Below are 23,676 nucleotides of genomic sequence, written 5' to 3' on the forward strand. Positions count from 1 at the left end.
AGCAGAGCACAGGGCAAGAGTAAATTATCATCAGAGTTATAGCAGATACTGCCTGGGACCTGGACCAGAGCACCTTTGTGTCCCGAGCTCATTACCCTGGGAAGCAGCACCAGCACCAAAAGTTCAGCTACCAAAAGTGTCATAAAAATAATGTGGCTGTTGACTGAGGTGGCAGTGAATTCAACAGGGGATTTCAAGCTTAGGTATTTTCATAGAATATCATTTAGGTTGGAAAATGCCTCCAAGACCATCAAGTCCAACCATCCCCCAGCACTGCCAAGGCCACCACTAACCCATGTCCCCAAGTGCCTCATCCACACAGATTTTCAATCCCTCCAGGGGTGCAGACTCCACCACTACCCTGGGCAGGACAGCCCTTTCCATGGAGAAATTTTCCCTATTGTCCAATCTAAGCCTCCCCTACCACACCTTGAGGCTGTTTCTCCTTGTCATGTCCCTTGTTCCCTGGGAGCAGATCTCGACCCCCACCTGGCTCCACCCTCCTGTCAGGGAATTGGAGAGAGGGAGAAGTTTCCCCCTGAGCCTCTTTTTCTCCAGGCTGAGCCCTCCCAGCTCACTCAGCCACTCCTCCTCAGACTTGTGCTCATGGAAAATCTGGAAAGAGGAGTAGCCATAAAAGAAAGCACATGTGAAGTCCCCGCTACTGAAGGAACCTAAGAAATTTCTTGGTTTGGGTACTGAGCTGTCTCTAGAATGGTTTTCCTGCTTCTACAGATGCTCCTCCCAGGGAGGAGAACTGACATCTGTTCAGCAGTCAGTTGTGCCATCACACCATGAAGAGGGGCAGGACATGGGCAGCACTCACACAACATCACAGATTGCAAAGGAAATGGTTAAAGTTTCCTATATATGCACTCTGTTGATCCCAACAGACCACCCATTGCTCCACCTTTTATTAGGATTGCTTGTGATGATTTCTTTTTTCCTGGAGTCCTGCTGTCCATAGTCCTGAGTGCTTGTTATTTGTCCATGGCCAGGTAATGGATTCACGATGCAGACCAATGGTCTTTAATGATCTAAATTAAACCTTGGGGCAGATCTGTAATTGCTCTAAAAACTGCATACAGCTTTCTTGTGTTTGTTTTACTGCTGTAACAGTTCCTTACTGCCTGGGTTTGTGTGAAATAGTGCAAAAATTAACTCTGTGTGACACCATAAAGAGGTAGGGACAGAGGAGTTACAGAGACCAGCAACTCCTTTACAGATCTCCAGGGCACAGCACTAAGCAAGAGAGACAGAAAACTTCCTTAAAAAATAAATTCATACAGTTCTTCCTGATATTTATCTTTTTTTTTTTTTCCCATCTGGCTGAAAGGTCAAAGATCTTACAATAGTGGAAGCTGATTGTGTCTAATACATCCTTAGGTCTGACGCTAGGCAGGCGCCTATAACACAGACTTCCTCTTGCTGACCCTCAGCTGCTGTTAACCCTTAACCTGAAGAAGATCAGATTAGTGAGAGAAGTGTAAGAAACTTTTAAACAGAGTGCTTTTTGGGCCTTTCCAAAACACCAACCATATGCTAAGAATAAGAATATTTATGGATTGTATATTTCCTTCTGACAGTTTATACCCTCAATTAAGATGTCAGACTTCCCTGCTTCCGTGAGCTGACCTGTAAGTGATGGACAATAACTCACATTTCTTTTGAAGGCATTTGTTCTCAGAGATCTCAAGTAGAAAAGAATATGCTCCTTGTTCCTTGAGAAATATTATTTTGGGTAATCAAAATTCCAGGGGGGGAAAAAAATCATCTTGAAAGTTTTGATGGGCTTTGTGGTCAGAAAACAACTTATCATCGTGAAACTGTGAGCAGCCGAAGACATGTCTGCACTCAGCTGACTCTGCCTGATCTTACAGTGGGATTATAAACCTGTCTGTCTGTCTGAGCCAGGGCAAACCCTCATGCAGGTGCTTTTCTATTAATGTAAGCCTGGCTACTTAAATTGTTGAGAATGAGCTGAAACTAAACTGAATGACACCACTTTATAATAGGTGCGTCCAAGCAAGAGTTTATATCATTTAAATCTATTTAATTAAATGGTGCAAACTTGTGTGTAGGCAAGATCTAAAGTACGTGAAAAATGTTATGGAAAAACTGTGATTATTATAGTGCTTGGAGTTAGATACTTGCTGACATAATGCATAGTATGGGAACTCTTGACTGTGCGTTTTAAAAACTTACAGAAAGAAAAATAGTTGCATTATCCCAGAAGAGAACGAAAGCTTTGGAGTTTTAGTTCAGAAATAAATACCTCCCTCACTTTTAAACATTAATATGATAATCCACAGAAATGTGTCTTTGATAGGAGGTAGACCTGAGTAGCTACTTAGAACGTGTGGCATGGCAACAAAAAAACTTACTTGTATACCTGATTGCTTTCCTTTAACACTGAAAATGCCAAGGGCCAAAGTAAATTTGCTTTGACATCTGTGGATTTAAAGTCGTAGAATCACAGAATCCCTTAGGTTGGAAAAGCCCTCTAAAATAATCAAGTCCAGCTGTTCCCCCAGCAGTGCAGAGGCCGCCACTAACCCATGTCCCCAGGTGTCACATCTACAAGGCTTTTGAACGCTTATTTGTTCAAAAGTCTTTTAAAATGTGGTGAATCCTGTTGTTCCTTGGTTAGAGGTGGGTTTCAGCAGTCTTCAGAGAGCCTTGTTTGTAGCTACGTGTAATGCAAATACAGCTGATGAGTTGGATTGAATGCTAACAACACTTCATTTTCAGAAGCATCCTTCAGGTAAGATGGAAGAAATCAGTTAACTTAGAGACTTTTGGGAAGGAGAAATAAATTATGCTTCAGTCTTTCGAAATGTAGTTTGCCTTGAAATTTACAATCCAGGGTGCTTCATATTGCTGGACTCAAGATGTTTGAAATGTTGGCATAGGCTGGTAGTGTTGGTGAGTCACTTATAAAGCTTATTTATTTATTTTTCAAAGTTTGCTTTAATACTTTCATGTGAAAAAAAACCCCCAACCTGAACTCTTCATACGGATACCTATTCCCGTAAGTGTTTGCATGGATTTTGACTGACATGCAGGTTAAGGTTTGGGTTTCTTTGGTGTGGTGTAAGAGGAGTCCTTTTGCACACAAGGTCTGGATTACAGCTGAGTATTTTATGTGTTTGAGTGCTGCCAGGTCCAACACCAGTGGTGTGCACTGTGGCATTCACAACCTCTCTTTGGCACTCCCAAAGAGAGTTCACTCACGCTGGAACCAACACCGTATTTACATGTTACTCTCAAGGCTGCTTGAAAAGGGGATGTGCTCTCCACCTTTCCCCAGTTTTCTTACAGTATCACAGTTTTTAAATTATTTTTTCCTAGCATTATGGGGAAAAGGGACCCAAAAAAGAAAAAAAAAAATCCCCACCCCTCAAACGAATCCAGGAAACTTAATTTTTCAAATGTGAATGTTCCTGAGAACCCAGACAATATAGGTTTGCTTTTACACAGCGGCTGTCATTCAATTTTGAGATTAAAAACAGCTTTTTAACTTCAGTTTACTTCAGTGGTTATAAATTCTTCCATGGGGGCGGAGAAAAATAAACAGTAACTTTTGGCATTGTTGACTAGAACAAGAAAAAAAAAAACCAGCTATTTTATTTTGCTTGTCTGCCTGGCACACAGTTAAAAACATATTAATGCTTTTCTGACACCTCCCTATTGAAGAGTAATATAAACATCATTGCAGCATCAACATAGGAAAATATGCATTAGCAAACTCTTGAATCTCTGATCTTTAAACTGTTTCTCATGTAATATCAGTTTCTTACTGTAAAGCAGCCAAAAATCCCTTCGAACAGAAAATAGTAATCATGCTTTCGACTTAGAGCGCTGTATAAAGCTTTTCTTCTCAGATTAAGAATAAACTGAGAACTTCAGCCTTGTTTTCTTCCTAGTCACTGAAGCATTCATTTCCATGGGGAAAATCCTGCTTTCACTGGAGAGTTTTGCTGTTGGCTCCAACATTCTTAAGTTTGTCGAGCTATATCTTCATGCTTATGAGATGCCACCAGGCATGATGTGAGCAGGACACCAGGCAGGACCCAAGGCTTTTGCGTGTCCCGTGGTGGGGAGCATGTGGCTCACAGTGACTGGTATTAATTAGGAGGGAAGAAGGACTGCACTTCACTTCTCCCTGCCCTCTCCTGTGTTTCCCTGGCTGCTGTTTTGTAGGCGTCGCATTGACTGCGCGGTAGCTCAGAAAGTTGAGCTGCTGCGATGGTCAGCAGCCTGGTCAGGGTCTCATGGCATGAGGTCCTTGTGTTTCTTCCTGTGCTGTGTGTGAACAGAGTAGGAAAACTGAGTCTGTGAACTCCTGAGCTTTACCACCTGGGCTGAAGTGGTGATGGAGCCCCGTTAACCAGTGAACGGGCAGTTCAGAGGAGCTGGGAGTGGGTCTTGGTTGCCCACACAAAACCCATTCAGCTGTTGCAAGCTCCCATGTTGAATAGTTTACATTTTAACCATCCTTTTTGATGAGCGATTTATTTTACAGGTTATAACTGAAATAAGACACTGATGCCTGAATCCCTTCGATGTGTTTTGACTACTTGTTATAGGTTTAAATTAGATATTGGGAAGAAATTCTTGGCTGTGAGGGTGATGAGGCTCTGGCATATATTGGCCAGAGAAGCTGTGGCTGCTGCATCCCTGGAAGTGTTCAAGGCCAGGTGGGATGGGGCTTGGAGCAACCTGGGATAGTGATAGATTTCCCTGCCTGTGGAGTTGGAACAAAGTGAACTTAAAGGTCCCTTCTAAGCCAAACCATTCTGTCGTTCTGTGATAGAAATGCTGATGTTGCAGTGCTGCGTTTTACTTATGTCAACCAGTCCATGGCACTCCATACCCTGCAGTGTTATCCCCCAGTTTAAAGCCACAGCCTGAAGAGAGGAGAAAGAAGACTACTTGTTTTCCTGCTGTAGTGTTTCTTGCTTGTTATGCGATGTTCTATGTCGAGTCATCTCAGTATTTGGTTGAAACAGAGCAGTAGCTCAAAAAGGATCAAGGATCCTTTAAAGGCATCAGAGTTGTAAATATCCAGATGCTCCAAAGAAGACCATATCCTTCTTGTATCCCTTTCAGCTCTTCCCTTTGCTTTTCTCATCTGAGGGCTAAAGGGTGCAATAATTAAGGTGAGTAAAGTCATGGAAGGAGAAGTGGGAATGGGGAGTTTGTTTGGTCTAAGAGTGGGTATTATGTCTCAAGTCCTGCTTTGATGTTCCTCCAAGACTAAGTACTGTTTTTGCAGACCTGGGTAGATAGTGAATATAGAGAACTGGGGGTTTTTTATGTTATTGGCTTTTGTCACAGCCTTGAGCAGAAAGCATCCAAGATCCCAGCAGAGCCATGGATAGTGGTGGGTGTGATAAGGGGGCAGACTGAGTCAAGTGAGTAGCAGTTTCCTTGGGAGCAAGAAAGAATTTATCCTGGGCTTTCTAAAGAACTAGGAAATGCAGTAAAACTGGATTCAGACACTTTGAGAACAAGCATAATATTTCTTTAGCTTCCTCACCTTCCATTTCAGATGTTTTGTCTTTCAGTGATAGGATGTTCTGCATCCCAGGAAACTCCAAACCCACAGTACTTTCTCCCTGTCCCTGAGACATCTGGTTGTGCTGGGGGAGGTAATCAATTGCAGACGTTGTTGCTATTAAAAGCCTGCAAGCCACTTGAAAAGTTACCCAGGATTTTGGTAATGAAGGGCCTGAAGTTATTATTTGAGCTTTTTTTTTTTTTCTTTGTTTTAACTTCCCTTCAGGGGTCATCAGACTGGCAATATTTTATTCTTTTTTTACAAGCTCAAATTTTAGACTTTTGGAAGTTCAAATCTGTTTGTGTAAAGCTACTCGAATTTCCTATAAAAGTGTTGTGAGTTGTGAATTGATTTGTAATAATACAAAAGTGAACAAACATCCAGATTAACTCTGTCTGAAAAATTGTTATTTAAATAGCTCAGAAACTCAGGGCTGAGCTTGGGTTGAGGCACATTTGTCATTTTGCAATTAGAGCTGATATTTACTGTTAACATTCAGTAAGTCTATCAGTCACATTTATGATAAGTTCACAAAAAATCCATTTATAGTTTAAAACCAAGAGTGGTTTTAAAACTGGAGAGTGACGTTCAGCTCTCGACACAACACACCCTACAGCTCCAACTGAAAACCCCTCCTTCAAAGCCTCACTAATGCCAGAATCTACCCAATAATGAATGATTTATCATTCTGTATTTGGCTTTTTCCTGTTGGAAGGGCAAGGGGGGAAGATTCTAAACTCCAGAATACCGAGTCACTCCTAGCGCTTGACTCCGAAACACATAAACAACACGGACCCGTCACAAGCCCCGTCCCAACACCTGTTTTACACAACCACGTGTTCCCAGCCCTGTCCCTAAAGTCTGATGTGAGGGGTGTGCTGGTTTGTTTTTTGGGGGGGATCCCACGTGCCGATGAAGTGCCATCGCCCTGTGCCTCCATCCGGCCCGGGATGGAGCCTGGCAGCGCCGGCGTTCCGCTGGTGCCGCTCGGCTGGGCGGCGATAAGCAAAGAGACAGTCTGGCTCCTTCCAGGAGCCTCTCGGTCATGTCTGAGCACTCGGCAGTTCCCAAAGCCTCTGGCTGACTTTCCCCTGTGGACCGTTCATTTATCAGGAAATGGAATTGGTTACAGGATTTCACACGTTGCCAAACCTCACTGACGAAATCGGGCCCGTTCCTGCTCTCAGAAGTAGGAAGGATGTATTAACTCTTTGTACCTTGTTTATAGTGCTTTTGCTGAGGGAAAAAAAAAAAAAAAGCCAGACTCCTTCCTACTTTTAAAGGTTTCTGGAAATTGCTGACACACTTTCACCCTGTATGAATATACTACTAATTTTGCCTGTTGTACTTGCTCCTTTGCATCACAGTTGCCACTGTCTTTACAAATATTATTTTAGGACAACTGAATGATTTTAGGGCAGTTAAATTATGCTAATATGAGATTTGCCTATTGAATTCAGTGTATTCTTGTTTGAAATATAGTTCTAAAGTAGAGGAGTGTAAATTAAAATTTATTAAAAATGTAAACATTGTCTTGTTGTTTACAGGGAGTCTTTAAAGCAGGTTATATATAATCTTTAGAAGCTTAACCAGAATTGAATAGAAATATGTCTTTAATTATGCAGATAGAATGACAACAAAAAAACCAAGTACAGTTGTTTCTGAGTGTATTGCTGGGTTTGCATGTAGTTAGAAAGCCAGTTGTCTAATGGCAAGGTAGACACCACTCTTTTTAGATGCTATTTGGATGTCATCATCTTTCGTTGTAGATCATGTTTTCAGCAAACTTCAAAAACCAAATGCACTTCTAGAAATCCAGATGCTTTTTTTTTTTTTTTGAGACTCACCGAACTTCAGGTCACTCCAAAGTTTGTAGGGCAGAGCTGGTTGGCAATCGTAGAATCATTTGGGTTGGAAAAGCCCTCTGAGATCATCCAGTCCAACTGTTCACCTAAGCCCAGCACTAACTCACATCCCAAGGTGCCACAACCACACAACTTTTAAATCCCTCCAGGGATGGGGACTCCACCACTACCCTGTGCCAGGGCTGGACAGCCCTTTTGGTGAAGAAATTTTCCTAATATCCAACCTAAATGTTAGCAAATTCTCAGTGGGGCAGATTGCAGTGAGAAATAAAAGAGCCACTTTATTTTTATTAATTTATTTATGTTGGTAGGACATTCTCCTAGGGATTTTTCATCTCTCCAGTGGTTAACACCTGTCTCTTAAGACCCCCTAATTTTCTCCCTCGGCATCTGAGCTCACTGCTGTCATTCTCCCCTTTCAATACTGTGTTTGTGTGTTTAGGAGGGGATGTACAAATGACCATTTGCAAGTTGTCCACTGGTGGGTGCAGGTAGCTGCTTCTGTTTCACTTGGATCATTCTAGTTTGTGCAACGATGTGTTGCAGCAGGAGCATTTCTGTTGTAACACATCAGTATGTTTTAATGCAATCAATAGTTGTAACCTGCCATGTATGAAATTAATAAGCTCAGAGGTAAAGCACAGCATGCATATGGTAATTATTATGTCTGGAAGTGCTTGCTGCATCAATTGATAGGGGCAGCAAGTAATACAGCCTCACTTAATTCCATTGCTTCTTATACCAAGATCCTGTAAAAAGAATTTTTGCAATCTAGTACGTCAGAGGGTTTTTTGTCTTTTAAATATGAGAATATTTAGAGCTCTCATAGCTTATTTAGCGTTGTGACAATTTTTGGCTATAGATAAAATGTGACTGAAAACAGCTTGTCCACAACCTGTGAAAGTGCCTTTTAAGTCTCATCTGCTGCTCACTGGGACATGGCTGGAGTTGCAGGATCAGCCTTGTGGCTGGTGCCAGCCACAGGGACCCTGTTCACAGCCTGCATCCTGTGAGGCTGAACCACTGCAGGGGAGGGTAAGTGGGTGACTTGGCCTCGTTGCTGGCATAACTGAGACTCGGGAAAAATCAGATGTTTTCAAAACTGTGTCTGCAGCTCAAGTTAACTAAAAAATATTACAAACTTAGCATTCCTTGCATAAATATGATTTTCCATTTTAAAACAGTGCATCAGGTATGTTCCTGAGAATCTCAGAACACTGGTCCTTTCTGTTATATACCAGGGAAGCCAGAAGATGGCTGGGGGCTGTGCATGCTTGGAGATCCCTCATGTCTGTCAGTGACAGGCTGTTGATGGTCAAGGCCAAAGTGGCACTAACACTCAAATCCACTTGCTTTATAATATGTTGAAAAATGAGTGAACTTGTCATGGTCCCAAAAAGACCTTTATTGTGATCCGGGGAAGCTCCAAACAGTTTAGAACCATCATTTGGGTTTAGAACCATATCAGTGGTTTGGGTTGGAAGGGACCTTAAAGCTCATCTTGTTCCCACCCCCCTGCCATGGGCAGGGACACCTTCCACTGTCCCAGGTTGCTCCAAGCCCTGTCCAACCTGGCCTTGGACACTTCCAGGGGTGAGGCAGCCACAGCTTCTCTGGGCAACCTGTGCCAGGGCCTCACCTTTCTTCAACACTTTCTTAAGATCCTAATTTTCGTTAATACATGCAGGATAAAGGACTGGCTGAAAATAGACTATTTCAGGGTGCTAGGTAGTAAAACTGAATCGTATAAATGCATGTAGAAAGACCTTACATGTAGGATTCTCAGACACACTGGTGGGGGTTCACTGGCTTCAGGGTTATAGTGATAATAGTAGTTTTTAAATCCAGTATATTGTGTATTTTTATTTTCTCCTTCATGTCCTACTTGTAGTTCAGTTGTAGTTCTCTAGAAGAGTTGCATCCTGCTCATACAGAGGGCTTTGTTTATCGTACTGAAATCCAGGGAAGCACATTTCATCCCAGGATGACGGAGTGCATCAGAGCTGGGTATTGCACAAGAAGCCAAGGTAGCTTGTGGGAGGGTGGTGCTTGGGTGAGTGACTTGAGTAGCAGTGATTCTGCAGTTCAGGAATGAGGTGCATTGGCCAAGATGAGGATGAAGGGTGGGCTTGCACTGGACACTCCTATTCCCAAGCTGCTGTCTACATGGAGACTAATATTTACATGGAGGCTTAATGTCTGTCCCCTCCACCCCTGAAAACTATTCCAGTTACCTTCTGGAAGCTGCATTCTGGATTCAGTCACTTCATTCCCAAGTCATTGCTTTCTTTACAAAGCTCAACAATTACAGTGGAATGAAATCACCTTATTCTGGAGTTGCCATAGTTGCTTCTGAAGAGCTATTGTATAATACTGTTATGCAGGTCAGTCTTCTGCAGAGGTCTGGACAGTGTTTTCACTATCCCAAACTAGTTTTGGGAATAAACTGAGAAGTTTAGATGACAAGGTCCTACCTGCTCAGCCAGGAGACATGCGCTAGGTAAAAGTAAAAAATTGAACTGTATAAATGCAAATATAGTAATATTATATAAATACAGTAATATATGTTGTTGTTCTGAGGCTTAATTCTGAGACTGAACCAATAAAACTGGAAAAAAGAAAAATAAAACCCTTCTAGGAGCAGGGTGATCAGTGGTGCAGGAGTTTGCTGTTTATCTTCTGTGGTTGTCTTCACTTTGCCATCACCTTTGCTGCTCTGCAGAGCCGTAACTGCAGTCACAGCCCTGTACCCAGCCAAGCTGATTAATGTCTCAACCTTGCCTGTGGCAGCCTGTGGGTTGTAATTATCTACTGCTCAGATGAGAATTCATGCAGTTACATGCAGAGGCTTTAGAAGATGGAATAGTGTCCTGTAACAACAGTTATTAAAGGGGTTTTTATTTCTTTTTTTCACTCAAGACGAAGGGGAAAGGTTTTAAACTAAAAAAAGATAGATTCAGACTAGATATAAGGAAGAAACTTTTTATGATGAGGGTGGTGAAAGACTGGCACAGGTTGACCAGGGAGGTGTTGAATGCTCCATCCCTGGAATTGTTCAAGGCCAGGTTGGATGGGGCTTGGAGCAACCTGGGATAACAGAAGGTGTCCCTGCCCATGGCAGGGGGGTGGAACTGGATGATCTGTAAAGGTCCCTTCCAACCCAAACCATTCCATAAGTCTATGATGCTGTGAAATAAATGTGTAATTGTAAATGTGTAATTCTTTATGCTACCTGTAGGGAGCAGAAAAATATTTCTGTAAGGGGCACAAGGGAAGTCCACTGCAAAGATCTTCTCCTTCCTTGGATCAGAAGAGTCTGGTTGTGCTCTACTGGTGACAGAGACAGCATGAGAGGGACCTCTCAGCATCTTCATCTCGTGTCCAGGGAAAGGTGCCCCAGCTGGTTCTTACCCAGGAGGATGCTGTTGGGCAGTGAGGAGCAGCAGCCATTGCTGTTAGGAATAATGTCTTGGAGGACAAAAATGATGGCATTTTCCTGCTGTCACCCGTGATGAGGAATGTTTTCCAAGCTGCTCTGCCTGTGGCAGAACGTCCTAGCTCAGGGCATTGCCAGAGGTAATAGCTGGGGGAGCTGGTGTTAGGTGAGGTTAGGTACTGTGCAAACTTCGTGGAGGGGAAGGGTCAGGACATGACACACAAACTCCGGTCACTAAAGGGAGCATGGGTTGGCAAAAGAGATCAATCAAATACTTCTTTATGCACAAGTGAAACCTGGTCTTGGCCTTCCATTGTACTGTGAAATACTCAGTGAGACTGGAAGTGAGTGCAGCAACAGGATCTGATTTTCCATGTGAGTTCTTGAGACACTGCATTGTCTGTGAGTCTGCTTTGACTTAAATGTGCAATTTAAAAATAAAGAAATAGTCCCTAAATTTAATTTTTCCATGACATTTAGAAAGATAGGGTCATTTAAATGGGAAGAAGGATGTTTAGATTAGATATTGGGAAAAAATTCTTGGCTGTGAGGGTCATGATGCATAGGTTGCCCAGAGAAGCTGTGGCTGCCCCTGGATCCCTGAAAGTGTCCAAGGCCACGCTGGAGTAACCTGGTCTAGTGGAACATGAAGCAGTCTGTGTATCTGTTGTTTGACACCAGATACATTAAATTGGTTGATTTCATTGGTTTAAGGAAGCTACTACAAGAAAGAGACACCAAATACAAGGCAGAAAGCAAGCACTGGAGAAATGAGATGATGGGAAAGCAGTGTGAGACTTTCCAAGTCGCTCCCCATGGTAACAGAGCTCTGACCCTGGTAAACAACATTCTGCACGTGTACGTCTCTCAAAGCTACTTCCATTCTGCTGGCCTGCCACATCATTTGAACTCTGTTAACCCTCAAGGATGATCCCTTTTTTTTTTTTTTTTTTGAAAGGGAGCACAGAGGAGCTTCCCTGCCCAGAGCTGCAGAGCTTTGGCTTCGCAGCAGCTTGGCAGGAGCCCAGTGCTCATGAGCAGCCCATCACTCCCTGTCCAGCACATCTTACAGGAGGGCTCCAGGCCAAGGCCCAGCCCCTCTTCGCTTCGGAGCTGTGCAGTTGCTCGGGCTAAATAACATTCCCCAAGTTCCCCTCCCTAGAAAGCCTCCCTATACTTTCATTATGTTTTTTGCTGTGACTGAATCTGCCTCACATGTGTTGTGCAGTTCTTCCCTCCCTCTGCTGCATATGTTCTGAGTCCAATGAAAAGTCCAGTGCCAAGTGCGCTGCATGTGCATGACGTGTTGTTTCCAAATATCTTGCGACTTTGGTCAAAGCAAAGTAAAATTACACTGAAATGCTCTGACCTTTTATTCCCCCCCCCCCTCAGTTGAAAGCTGTTTCCAACCCCTGTGTTCATTTCCTACTGCAAACCTTCGGTATAGGTAGAGTAGCTGAAAAGTAAAAAAAAAAAAAAAAGGAAAGTTGCATTTAAAATTGATTTTTTAGTTTCTTTGATTAATAAAAACCCACATTTTTTCTGATTCCATAAAAAAAAAAGTATTAACCACTTTTTAAATAAAATGCAAATTAATGAGGCAGAGGCAAATAACTTTATCGCAGAAGGTGCAAGATTTGTTGAGTTATGACCACTGAATACAGGATAGAGGGAGAAAAAAAATCATGTAACCAACTTCCAATTATACTGATCCAATTGCTCTTCCACTTTTAAGGTTTAGCTGTCTTTTCTGAATTAGTCTTTTGAATTAAGTTTCCATAACATGTGGCAGATTGAGAAAAACAGTCCTCAGAAAATTGCTGCCCTGGATGACAGATGAACTAGATAATGGAGTATAATCTCTTCCATTTTCATGATTTTGACACATTTTCACTTCTGTGTGTATGTTTAAATCAAGGAATCAAAATAATTTTGAGTACAGAATATAAATCCTAGACAAAATTACAGCTTTCATTGCAGCGTTGGGTTAAATGTAAACAGCAGGAATGTTATAGATATCTTCTAATTAAATGCATAAATCAGAGAAATATCTTGAATGTTTACAGTAACTGCACCAAGAAGTGAGAATGAGGAAGAGATGTACTTTGTCAGCTGATGGCTGCCTCCGCTGCATTGCCATACTGAGTTTAATTTTGTCACAACCTTTGGTGCAAGTTGCAGAGCTTCTCTCTAGTTGATTTACAGGCTGTTTGTTCCTGCTGAGGATGATTAGTGTTGGAGATGGCTTTCTCCTGGCCAAGCAGGGGATTTCTCATGTCTGCCAGCATCACTGCTGAGGGCTCTGCTGCTGGGATTTAGAGGGCAACTGGTTTAGGTCACCATGCCTTTCTTGTAGCTCTAGTTGTTCTGTAGTATCAGGTGATGGCACTGAATCTTAAATCCATGTGGATTTAGGCTGGATTTGTGGTTCCTGAGGTTGTGGCGCTCAACCCACAGTCTGTTGAGCCTGCAAAGAAAAACTGATTTTCCTTGACCGTGTTCTCGTGCTGACTCTGTACCCTAAAAACCCTACTATGCTCCCTTCTACCCAGCTTTTCTCCTTGCCCTGTAGGTTGGAAAAGCCCTCCCAGACCATCAAGTCCAACTGTTCTCCAGCACTTCCAAGGTCACCGCAAACCCATGTCCCCAAGTGCCACATCCACATGGCTTTTAAATCTCTTCAGGGAGGGGGACTCCACCACTACCCTGGGCAGCTGTGCCAGGGCTGGACAATCCTTTCCATGAAGAAATTTTCCCTAATATCCAACCTGAACCTCCCCTGGCACAACTTGAGGCTGTTTCCTCCCATCCTGTCACTTGTTCCCTGGGAGCAGAGACAGGCAGGTGCGAAGTGTTTTCAGTCACTGTGGGCTCTTAGAGCACAGGACATGAGAAGAGACAGAGAGTCCTGCATTTACTCTTTCCATGCCAGCTAGGTGATTTATTCTAGTTCTCTGTCACAAAAGATCCCAGAGTCACAGAATGGTTTAAAGACCTGAAAGACCATCTCATTCCAACCACCTGCCAAGGGTAGGGACACCTTCCACTATCCCAGGTTGCTCCAAGCCCTGTCCAACCTGGCCTTGGACACTTCCAGGGATGGAGCTGCCCCAGCTTCTCTGGGCAACCTGTGCCAGGACCTCACCACCCTCCTAGCCAGGAATTCCTTCCAAACATCCCATCTAACCCTGCCCTCTGGCAGTAGGAGCTGTGGCTCATGAGCTGAGTTCAGCTTGAGGACAGACAGTGTAGCAATGGGGTGACAATTTCCCACTCTGATGATGCTGCAGCAGCAGTAGCATCCAGAAGCTCCAGGAGGAAGATTGCCCCTCCTTCACTGCAGCACGTGAGCTGTCCACAGCAAGGATTGTTTTTTACATAGGAAACCTGAGGCTTGTATCAGATATCTCACTGAAGGAAGGTCTCCTAGGTGGTATGAGCAACTGGCAGCTCCAAATAAGAGCAGGAAATTCTGTGCCTGTGCAGTAGAGTGGGAGGAGAGCTCAGGCCCTAAACTTAGGTGTTGTCCTCAAATGTGGGACCCGTGAGACTCTAGTGGTGCCTGTAGCTCTGAGCTCAGAGTCAGGCAGCAAAACTTTATTTGAATTCCTTATGCTTATCTGTCCCGTCAGGTTTTGCCAAGCTCCATCCTCCTGAGCTGAGACCAGCAAACCCTGCTTGTTACCACTAGGGTAAACAATCCTGACCTGAATGCACAGGGAGGAAGGGGGCAGTTATGTTTGATAACCAAGGAGCATAATAGCATTTAGGAATAAATGACTTCGAAAATTCCCCGGCCTGAGCTGGGGAGTTCTCTAGAAATGTTTGATTCATGTCCTAAGGACAGTCTTTACAAGAATAAGTCTTAATACAGTTGAGGTCATTGAAGGCAAACAAATCTGGAAATGCAGTGTCTATAGCATAGTGAAACAGAAAATACAAGTAATTTTCATTTGTTATTGGAAAAGCAGCTCGCTTGGGGCCCTTTTTCAGATCCGGGTGGTTGTTTGCATTAGAAGAAAAAGCAGTTTCACTCTAAGAGTGTGCTACTTTTTAAACTGGTGGCTTCAGGAAGACACCAAGCAAACATCCTTTTTGGACACAGTCAGCTCCTGACTCCCTCTGCTCAGGCAGTCAAGGAGATGCAGTTGCCCAGCTTGAAGACTTGTAAAAATGCTCTCCACCTTGAAACAATCCTTGTCGTATTCAGCAGTAGCTCTCCCTTTCTCCCTTCTACCCACTGCTTTCCTCTGTCATTGATAAAGGCACGTTTCCAGTACCTAATTTGAACTTTTTATCACAACCTTCATGAATATAATAGAATATAGAATAAAATACAGAATAGAATGAACAATCTAAAAATCCATTTTTAGAAAAGGCACCCTAGTTATTTTTTGAGGTCAGGTTAACCCCTCCCCTTGCAAACCTTGGGTTTGTCTTCACTGGAGTCTTAACGTTAGGGCAAATTTTTTTTTTTTTAAAAAGCTGTGAAGGTCCACATCCGCAAAATAACTGTGTAAACGTCCACATTTGGCACCGATTCCTCGTCTGGCAGTCCCAGCAGAGATAAGGCTGCAGTCTGGCACCGCGTGCTGTGGCTGGAGAGGCCTTACTGTCATTTCACCTTTCGCTCCTTGAGACAAATAAATGGGGTTTCCTGGCATGCGGCGGGGCAGTGCTGCTCATCCCACGGCACTGGTTGTCTCTTTGCAGAGGCTTGAAATACTTAAGAAGGGAGTATGTCCGTTGGGGTGTACGTTTTCCAGTTTGGGGAGATTAGGGAGCCAAAGGTCTGCAGACTCAATAGGGTGTTAGTCAGTGTGTCCTGAGCCTCAGGCAGATAAGGGTCCACTTCCTAGGCTGCCCTGATCTGAGAGTTAACAGTTGGTGACAGCGAGTCTGTCTCTGTTCTTAAGTCATTGTTATCATTTTTTTGTAATATTTACAGGCCTGGCTCTCTCAGATTAAAAAGTACAAAATCAAAAGGAGGTCTTCCTCCGTGGGGGTGGGGGGAGAGGATGTTTGGGCTTGGCGTGCAGCCCCGCCGCCGTGCTGGGTGGGAGGGACCGGAGGAGGATGTCGGGCTTGGGCTTCGTCTCTGTGGCTGCTGTTAAGTAAACGTCTAACCTCGTAAAGCGACCCGTGAGGAACCCTCCACACGAGGAAATGTGCTGCAAATGTCAGCCTCCCAGGGGCAAATCAAAGCTCAGCTGGGAGAAGGGGTCTTATCTCTCTGGTTGGTGTGCAAAGCCAAGGTCTGGGCGGCGGTTTGGACCCCTGTGCAGTGATAACGGAGAGGAGCGTGGTCCCAGTTGTCCAAAGGAATGTTCTTTTTGGCTTGGTGGGATGTTTTGGATGCAGCGTTGCACCAATATCCAGTGAAAGCATGTCTGGGACCTCGTCACTGGAAAAATATGCAAACTGAATCACTCTGCTCTTCTCCTGCCACCTTTTGTGTTGGGGGAATATATTCTATGCAACTAAATGAGAAAACAAAACTGACATTGCAGTAACTCTGGATTTGGGGTGAAAGAAACAGGCGGGTGACAACAGCATTTTTGACTTCTCGATGCTTTGTAGTTCTTCTGGATAATCCCAAGACTGTATTAGAGCAGAGAGGGGTCATGTAGGTGATTTGCAAAAGGAAGAATCCTTAAACTATGAAATTAGTGTGGTTTATGCAGTCATTATGCTTCAGTCTCTTCCCAGCTCAGATCCTGAAGAGCAAGGAGGTCAGCACTCCATAGGTGATCACCAGCTCCACCACCAAGCACAGGGTGGGATCAAGTCAGATGGCAAAATCTCCATCTCCTTTTCCAGGGTAGGTGAAGAAGAATCTAACCCTGGGCATTACAATCCATATTAAAAAAAAAAAAAATGAGAAAAGAGCAGTGTTTACCTATTACTGGGCCAGAATTTGTACATAATCCAGACAGGTTCCTAAGGTGCATCCCTCTGGCAGCAAGGCACAGTGTTTGCTCAGGTGTCTTACTGAAACACAAAAATGTGGGTTAATTTCTTGAAGTTCAGTTGTTTCCTTCATTGTCACATGTGTGTCCAACACCCTCTGGGTGGCACAAACCGTGGCAAGACTTTTATTTGCACAATAGCTGAGTTTTTGGTGGAAGTAGGAGCCGGGCAACAGTGAGAGGTTTATCTGGGGTTTGTTTTGGGATGATGGGATGGTGCCTTAGCCTAGGTGGGGCAGTCATCCGTGATGTTATCTGGAGCACAAAGCATTTCCATGATAAACAACATTCCTTGTATTTTAGAGTAGTCTGCTATCAAAGTCAAAACAACTGCTCTGACTTAGACAGTAGCACTCACTGCTCAAAATTTTTAAAATACATAGTTGGCTCCAAGATTTGTCAAGAGTAGTTCTACCATGTCTTTGAGTATATAGCTACACATATCATTCATTATTCAGCAGGGTTAGTTTCTCCAAAGCTTCCATCTTTCATACATTTCATAGGCCTTTTTCCAGTGAGTTTTTCTTTACTGTTAAAAGAAAGTTTAATAAATTATATCTATTGGACTAAAAGTGTGGAACTCACTTTTCAGAAAATAATTAGCAGGTGATCGTCTCTGGCAGGAGAACTGGAATATTGTTTGGCATTTATAACATTGGCTTTGTTTTTAAAAAAAAAACAGGTACACAGTTATGGAGTTAATCCTTCTTTGCTGCCTTCTCTTACAGTATCTCCAATAGGAGACTGCTTTTTTCACCCCTACTTTACCCTCCTTTGAGTTCCTTCACATTGTTACAAGTAATCAAATTGCACAGCAAGAATTATTCTTATCTTTGGTGAGTCCTGAACCATAAAAAACCCCTTTTGTATTATGTAAGGGTTTCCCCACTGACCAGCTGATGAAGGCCCTTGAAGGCACTGTGAACTTTTTATGGACTGATCAAGCACCTCAGTCTCTCACAGGTCACAAAATCGCAGAATTGTCTGGGTTGGAAAAGCCCTCTGAGATTATCGAGTCCAACCATTCCCCCAGCACTACCAAGTCCACCACTAACCCATATTCCCAAGTGCCACATCCACAGAGCTTTTAAATCCCTCCGGGGATGGTGATTTGCTCCAGATCTGCTGGTTGACTGCAGAACTGATCCTACTCTGCCTTCACTTGCTTGCTGAACTTTATGTCTTCTGTCTTTGGCAGAGTGATCCAAACAGTACATGTATGGATTTAGGACAACTTGAGTTTATGGCCAATGTGAGACCTTCAAAGAGTTGTTCCTCCCCCTGCTACCAATTTACACAATACATGAAAGTGAGATGTTCCCAACTGAGTTATGACAGCCAGTTTCTTAAACTTTACCTTTTGCACCCTTGAAAAGGGCAAATGGTATTTTGGTGTTTGGAAAGTCTTTATAAGGTTGCAGGGTTTGAGACTTAAAAAATTTCTAGATGTCTAAGCCCTTCTTTGAGGGTACTGCTAAAGCATCATGGTCTTAATTGTGAGTTGTAGCAGAGTGAAGTGTCTGAATTCTACTGCTAATCTTGTGACCTTTTGTTAGCAGCTGTAGAAGTCTTCTGTATAAAGGTATCAGTGAATGAGTGATTTCTAAACTCATTTCAGTTTTAACAGAGGTGTTTGCTGCAAACCTACTGTTTTTCATGGCCACATAAAGCTCTGCACATCAATCTAGAGGCGGATGGGTTGTGAGGTGAAGCACAGGAAGCCAGGGCTTAAACTCATTTGCATCTTCCTTAGCACTGGTAAAAATAGGGACTGCTGTTATGAAATGTGCATTTTCTGCAAATCCCATGGTAGGAAGGGCTTATACCTCCACTTCACATCAATAGAAGTTTTCTGAGTTGACAGGCTCATCCCCGTTTGTGCTGTGCTGCCCTTGAATGCCACTGAGAAATGGGTCCAGGGATTATTCTGGTTTTCAGATTTTAATTCTCTAAATTCAAAAGCACACAAAGGATTTTATTTATTTATCTGAGTAGTTGATGTGTGGGTCACGAGTGCTTGAGCGGGGTCAGGACCTAGAACCATTTTTGTCAGTTGAGTCAGTAGCTTTCTTCATTCCACATGTTTAAATCTTTATTAGTTTTACTTCAATTTTAAAAACACTCTTTGTTTTTAACTGTTGTCATCTCGAGGTTCTTTACTTTTTACTCAAATCTATATTCTTTCTTCTAAAAGGCCTCTGTATTTTCAAAGAGTTATTGTTTTGGGTTAACCCTGAAGTGAATGAAAGTAGTCTTTTTTGTTGATGATACCTGGTTTACACGCCATGCCTTCATCCTTGCACTTAAAATTTTAATTACATATATCAATCTCTAGTCCACTTTTTTCTCATTATTTGGTAAAGCCAACATATATTGTATATTCTGGAGTGTTGCAAATTCCTCGTAGTGTTCCTGTTGCAGTTCCCCATCTCTCCCTGGTCAGGCAGCAAGTCAAAGCTCTGTCTGGCTCCTAGGTGTTGAACTGTCTTCTTGGAAGTGTTCTGGAAAAATGTGTGTCTGTCTAGAGAACATGGCATAGAGAACAATCCTGACAGGGCAAGCAAACTGTAGTTACAGCTCTAAATCCTTGAGTTGGGACTATGTATGTATAATACATACAGTGTTTTCTAGAGGTTAATGATGCTTAACAGTGTGTAATATCTGAGTTTTTCTTTGGTCTTTCATCTTCCTAATCTTTTCTTCCTGTTTCAAAATTTCTCCAGGAAGACACAGTATCTCTGAAGCTGAGCAGGGATCCCCATTTTTTCTCAAACTGAGTGCTTTAAGGAATTTTCAGAGAATCCCAGAATAGTTTGTGTTGGAAGGAACCTTAAGGCTCATCTCATTCCACCCCCTACCATGGGCAGGGACACCTTCCACTAAGCCAGATCAGGTTGCTCCAAGTCCCATCCAACCTGGCCTTGGATATTTCCAGGGATCCAGGGGCAGACACAGCTGCTCTGGGAAACCTGGACCAGGGCCTCACCACCCTCACAGACAAAAATTCCTTCTCAATATCCCATCTAACCCTGCCCTCTGGCAGTGGGAAGCCATTCCCTGTGTCCTGTCCCTCCATCCCTTGTCCCCAGTCCCTCTCCAGCTCTCCTGGAGCCCCTTTAGGCACTGGAAGGGGCTCTCAGCTCTCCCTGGAGCCTTCTCTTCTCCGGGTGAACCCCCCCAGCTCTCCCAGCCTGTCCTTACAGCTGCTGACCAGTGTTTTAGTTTATTTACTGTCCTGTCTAAAAGTAGCCCAGAGTCCAGGTGTTTCTGAAGTGGACTCAGGAGAGCCTGAATTGGCTACCTGGCCTCTTCCTGTGTCCAGATATGTGTGTTTATACAGTGCTTTTGGAATTTGTATAGATTAACAACTCAATATGAAGACAAAAATCATTTCTATGGCATGGTTTGGAGCTATTGACATTTATCAGCAATATTACTTAGCTGGGTAGAAGAGAAAAAAGTGTGGATGTATTTGCATCCCTGAATTTCTAGGACTTTAAAACTGTCAGTATTTGCCATTCTATCCCAGAAAGAAATGCAGTCTTCCTCTTATGGTACCCTGCAAAGCTTTGTGCCCTGGCAGGTTTACCACAACTATTTATCTCATTTAAATCATGGAGTTTTTACCAATAAACATCTAGTCAGAGCTGTTTGGCTAATTTTTCCCCAAATGACCTGGCTTCTCAGTACTCTGTTAAAATAAAATGATAATTGCTGAACTCTCACCAGAGGCACGTCTGCTTTTCTGGTGGTGGTTCACGTCCAACACTGAAAATTCACTGCTGAACATTTATTTTCCTACAGCTCTGGTTGTACAAACCTTTACTCAAAGTGACCTGAAGACAGAAGTCACGTATCAATGATCCTAACTTTCTAAACAGCTGTCTCCCTATAGATTAACTTACCTGCCCTGCTGAACCAGGAAGATTGTGTCCCAATAGGAGAGTATGGGTTACCTGTCTTATGGAATTTTACTCCCTGGGTAAAATGTTGTTGTCTACTACAACTCGTGTAATTCCTTAAACTTTTACATTTCTTTTATTATACATAATACTATATTTATTATATTTAACATATTTAGCTTGTGCATAGGTGGTTTTGAACATCTTATCACCCTGAGTTTTCTGTTTCTTTCTCAACCCTCCTGGCATGTTCCGAGCCCCAGTTTTCTTCACCATCTTTCAGTTTGCACCTATTCCTCACGCAGATCTCTGAACAAGACATGCGGCTCACACCTAGTCTAGCATGTTTCCTGTTTGCTTCCCTCATCTCCCCACCACCATCCTCTGCTGGGCTGTCTGTGCTGCAGGCCTGAGAAGGAGAAAAAGATGGTATCAGGCAGGTGTGGTGTAGCCCATACAGATATTTCGCCAAAGCCACACCGGCTTTCTGTCTGAAGTCAAAGAGAAGCACCGCAGACACGAACAGAAACAGAGGAAGATGAAAGGGCCTTATCACCTCAAAAGAATTAAATAATTGCAAAAATTCAGTCTATCAGTGTCTTAAACCAAGCACTGAGATGTTTGCATCCACGAATTGTGTTCCATTAAAGAACTCAAGTGCTTGTATTTATATAAAAAACAATTACATCAATGCTTACATATGTACCTGGGTATTGATACCATGCACAGTGTACCAGGCATGACTGTTGAGGTTTTTTCCAGGATTGCTGTTTTGGGGACCAGATTTCAAGGTGGCATTGTGGATTTTGCAGACAATAACAAGTGCACTTCCTTTGCCCAAACTCCTTACAGGTTGGTGTGTTTGGTGCAAGGCAGGTTGTAGGGGCAATCATGGCTAGAGTAAATATTCATTATGGACCCTAGAATAGAGACTTGGTACAATGCTGAATCTGAACCCTGTCTCTTTTTTTCTTTGCCATTTGATGTATTTTGCTAATAAAGTCCAATCCTACAGATGCTCTGCAGGCAATACTGCTATATTTAGCTGAAACAATATGAAACACATAATTTGCCAGCATGTCATTAGGTTACCAAACAGGACTCAGAGTAAGCTTTTCAAACACACACAAATCCCACTTTCAGAAAGACTTTGAAGGTTTGGATTGATGGAAAGTCCCCATGAATTTGACTCTCAAATGTGTTCAGACTCTTTTGGAAATGGTACTTTCCTCCTCAAAGAGTCACCTGTTTTTGAAAACAGTGACCTGCACTTGATTGCTGTTTCAGAAACCAGAGTTTCTAACCACAAATAGAGGAAAAGAGGATTCTCCACATTTTTATTAATACAGTTCTTTAATTTCTTTATTTTCCACAGTGACTGCCCCATTTCTTTGGCGAGTCCTGCTTTTCATCCAGTAAAACATCTAGATCAGGGAATAAAGCAAAGACATCGCTCTTAAAGCAGCTCCATATGCCCTTGCTTATATTATGTTCGTGGAGATCATCCACTGACATAACACTGTAGCCTAGGAGCAGCTCCAAGGGTTGATTTGAAGGGAAAGGCTATTTTATTTAACGTACAGCTCAAGCCTTGCAGTGCAGATGCCACTGCGTTGCCTGGAGCGGGGCCAGGTGCTGCTGGCTGGCCATGATGTTCTCTTCCTCAACGTTAACTGAAAAAAGAGAAAAAAAAAGACCAAAAAGAAACCAAAACACCCCGATGTTGTTGAACTTCTGCGGTGGGGGAGTTATTGCAGTTCAGTTCTTCATCTGTTCATCAGGCTTCTTGTGGTTTTTCATCGAATCATATGATTGACAACGCAGACAGTCTGCAAAGTTCTCGGTCTGTCTCGTTTGTACCCTCGTCCCAACCACTAAATCTGACTTCTGCTTTGTCTGGCAGAAGAAAACAAGATAGGGTGCAGTGGTGGAGTGATTCACCGGAGCTGATAAGTGATGTCTCTGTTTAACTTGTGCTGCTCAAACCGTAGCGTTACCTCCGCCTCTCGGGTTTTCAGGGACTGCCTCAGGTTGGTTTGTTTTGAACTATCTGGGGTTGTTTGTCCTCTATAAGGGCTGGAGGGAAATGCAAATAATGGCTCCAGTGGACCCATTTGTGTTCAAAAACTTAAATAGTGAACAGCATCGTATATGGGATCACAGAGGGTGTTGTGTTGGGAGGGACCTTAAAGATTATCCAGTTCTAACCCCTGCCATGGGCAGGGACATCTCCGCTAGCCCAGGTTGCTCCAAGCCATGCCCATCCTGACCTATGACACTTCCAGGATCCAGGGACAGCCACAGCTTCTCTGGGCAACCTGTGCCAGGGCCTCACCACCCTCACAGCCAGGAATTCCTTCCCAGTATCCCATCTAACCCTACCTTCTGGCAGCGGGAAACCCTTGTTTTGTCACTCCAGGCCTTCCCAAGTCCCTCTCCAGCTCTCCTGGAGCCCCTTTAGGCATTGGAAGGGGCTCTCAGGTCTTCCCAGGCTCTTCTCTTCTCCAGGCTGAACACCCCCACCTCTCCCAGCCTGGCTCCAGAGCAGAGGGGCTCCATCTTTCGACACCGTCACAAACAGGACTGTCAAGGAAAAAAAGGGATGATTAATCTCGTGCCAGGGCTTGTCCTCTGTTATTAAGACTACTGTTTAAGATGCCTTAAGACGGTCCCTCTTTTCAAAAGAGGTTCACTGGAGTGTCACCAGCTGGGGAGCAAATGTCTTTCCAGGAGTAAGTTGGACACAACAGCAGCAAAGCAGAAGAAAATGGTTTTGTGCACTGCTGGTTTGATGTGCCACTTTGGGAATTTTGTTAACCGTGATAGAAACTCAACAGTGCTGGCTGGGACATTGCTGGGAGTGCCCCGAGACTCCTGTGACCTGGTTGTTTTACAGCTCTGCAGAAACACTCATTCAGTGTCACCTCCTGTCTGCAACACA

At 43.4% G+C, this 23,676-nt stretch overlaps 1 protein-coding gene across 2 annotated transcripts in view; it reads left to right on the top strand.

Annotated features, from left to right (window-relative positions):
• DYM (dymeclin) overlaps positions 1-23,676 on the top strand; it is a 213,578-nt gene that overhangs the window by 184,283 nt on the left and 5,619 nt on the right. The gene's annotated exons all lie outside the window — the stretch shown is intronic.

This window comes from Manacus candei, unplaced genomic scaffold (genome assembly GCF_025592945.1).
Source record: "Manacus candei isolate 608988 ecotype Guabito, Panama unplaced genomic scaffold, ASM2559294v1 h1tg000059l, whole genome shotgun sequence".
NCBI classification, from domain to species: domain Eukaryota; kingdom Metazoa; phylum Chordata; class Aves; order Passeriformes; family Pipridae; genus Manacus; species Manacus candei.